This window comes from Protopterus annectens, chromosome 5.part0 (genome assembly GCF_019279795.1).
Source record: "Protopterus annectens isolate FY-2018-M chromosome 5.part0, PAN1.0, whole genome shotgun sequence".
NCBI classification, from domain to species: Eukaryota; Metazoa; Chordata; order Ceratodontiformes; family Protopteridae; genus Protopterus; species Protopterus annectens.
Window position 1 is genome coordinate 1372423792 of NC_056735.1, and position 2934 is coordinate 1372426725.

A 2934-nucleotide genomic window follows, 5' to 3' on the forward strand; every position below is an offset into this window, starting at 1 on the left:
TACTCCTTCCCTGAAACAGTCTGTCACATAGAAAGTGAATGATTCTACTCTTGGTGGGATTTGCAGCATCTGCTGTGACCTCAGAGACCCCCTAACTCAGAAGTATGAAGTAGGATATTGTTTTTTTTTAATACATTAAGTGGTGCTGTTAAATAGTAATAACAGTGCAAACAAAAGGAGAAAAGCACATTGAAACTATAAAGTAAAAACAGACCATCGACCTTGGCTAACACTTGACCAGACATTGAAAAACTCAAAACATTCATCCAAAATTCAGCAAGCCAGACTGAACTAGACCAATTCTCTTATTGCAGTGCTGTGGATGACGTGGGGGGGGGGGGATAAGTCTCAGTACAGACATACCTTGATTAATCATAGACATTGCATGTTCTGACATGCATTTTGTATTTATTGCAATGATCAGATGACTAATTCACTGTGAATGAAGCCGGTGGAGTCTGTTTATGAGGCGTAGCAGCAATCATACCATGGATCACAAAGCTACGCTCTGGAGTTTCCCAGAACTCTGTTACCTAGCATTTGTTGTGTGTCTGGGACCTATGCTTATGAGGTGGTTCAAAGTGTTAGGCTTTTCTTGTAACTTTTACTTCTCTTTCCAAGAACTGTTGTGTAATATTACCTTCACTACTGCAGTGTAAACCTCGGCCTTGATTTAGAAGGAAAAGATGGCATTTTTCAACTAACTGGAGCCAAAGTGACAATTTTCCAGCTTATAAAGCAGATATGAAAAATGATGCTTTAAGTATAATTCTTTTTTCTGTAAACCATTTCGCCATTCTGTAAAAATAAATAAACAGACAAACAAAAAAGGCTGTTGAAGTAAGGATATGGAGTCCTAAAAATGGTGTCCCTCCCCATTCACTGCTCATTGGCTACTTAGAGAATAAGGCAACAAAAGGCATAGTAGGTTTAGAGCACTTTACCCCCCCCCCCCCCCCGGATATTCCATTCTTCATCATGCGATGATTAAAAGTAGTATATGATATATTCTGAATGATGATGCGCCCATATATTTGATTCTAATTTTGGGTAATAAAACCTACAAAGATTCTGCCAATGTGGTAGTCAATGACTGAAATGTCAATCATTTATCTGGTTGATTTCATTAAGTTGACCGTTTTAGAAGTCCGTGATATTTCTCACTGCAAGATCACATAACATCCAGAAAGGGGCATGACTTTTTTTCCTTAACAGTGTGTGACTTTGGATTTAGTATAATTAAGTAAGGTGGGATGCAGGGTGTAGGGGAGTGCCTTTATGTAAAAAAAATATACTGCTTTTTCTGTTTTGTCATTTATTTCTGAAGGTGGTTAGGATTCCAAATGGCTGACATGAGAGTGCTCTTTCCGGAAGAAGACAGAAACCCATGTGATAAGATACATTTATCACTGAAGGTGAAGGCCACAATAGCTCATCTAATAATCATTGTGGGAATGCTGACCCCTCTATTGTTTCAGAAATGACTTCTGTACTTCCATCTTAAATGAATAAATAGTTAGACTCTGTGAGGCCTTCTGCCATTATTAGTAAAGGTCCGGTTCTTAACTGAAAGTAGGACAGGTGTTTAAGGGTAGGGTGACAGGTCCTGCTGGTGTAAAACCAAGGAAAGTCAGAAGAATGGACGTTCAGTTGTGTTACAGGACCTGAAAGTAAACAAATGTAGGAAATGATGGATAGATACCCCTATTTCATACAAGGAAAGTAATAAAAAACAGTTAAATGTTTTCCCATTTAGGTACTGTTTTTCCTTTTTTTGCTTTTTGTTAGCAGGGTAATTCCACTGGACTCATCCAAGGTGTCTCTCTTTGTCACTTGACAACACAAAGCGTTACAGATGCACTATGATTACTTAACAATGAGCACTGATGAGCCTCAAATCCATGTACATAACATGGTTCTATTACAGCTGGTTGCTTTTCAGCTGCTTGCATGCTAACTGATCTTAGGTGAATGCTCATCCTGTATACTGAAATGCAAACAGATTCAAATGCAGAATCCAGTTCTCTAGATGTACTTCTGTCTGAACTGGTTCAACATTGGAGGCAGAAAATACAGAGATTGAAAGTGTGGGGGTAAAGGCTCCATGTCGGAGATTGAAGGGTGGCTTGCTACATTGCAAAAATGCTGTTTTACTGCATTGCCTATTTTCTGTTTGTAAGGACTTTGTGTAAATGAGCAACCATCAGTGACTATATGAAGGCTGATATTGCTCAAACTCCTATATAAATGACTTTGTATCCCACCTTCTTAACTTTATGCTACACTGCCCCCTAGTGGTCTTATTCATAACTGCTTGATAATAAATTATTTGTGGGTGTGTATGTGGACAAGATTGATACTGGCTGTGCGAAGAGATGTTTCACCTTCAGTGTGCAGCCTGACAGAAACGGTGCCTATTTTGCCATTTGGTAGAAGTGACATTATTTCCCCCTTCCATGTCATCAGTGTACACTAATGTGTGCCTGCCTTCACTATTACCCAGCTTTGTGAATGTGACAGATAGGTATTGCTACTCATCACCTTATCTGTGCACCAGAAACAGTGCTTTGTATTAGTTCCTCAGTTGCCAACATACCTATCAACTGTCCAGATTTTTGCAGAATGTCCAGATTTTGGTTTTCTGGCAAACTACTGAGGACTGAAGTGATTAAATAATGACATAATATTTCACTTTCTTACTTCAGATCCTTCAGAAATGCATGCTATGACAAAACCTGTTATTCTAGCATCTTTCTAAGAGCAATATTTAAATGTTGTCCCTATTTTTGGGCCTTTTCTCCTCTAGTTTTTTAAGCTTTGTCCAGATTTCTTGCTCCAAGAGGTTGAGAGGTATGGTTGCCAGTTCCTTCCAGTTCACTACCTAGAACACTGTACTGGCTGAATTTAGACAGAGTATCAAGAATCCAACGGATA

General features: G+C 38.9%; 1 protein-coding gene across 1 annotated transcript in view; it reads left to right on the forward strand.

The window, feature by feature from the left end:
- The window catches only part of KREMEN2 (kringle containing transmembrane protein 2), a 150207-nt gene extending 148926 nt beyond the window's left edge, over positions 1 to 1281 (forward strand). The window contains exon 9 of the mRNA XM_044071189.1: positions 1 to 1281. This exon is cut by the window's left edge and continues 1989 nt beyond it. The gene's annotated coding sequence lies outside the window, so the exon portion shown is untranslated.
- The last annotated feature ends 1653 nt before the right edge of the window (positions 1282 to 2934 follow it).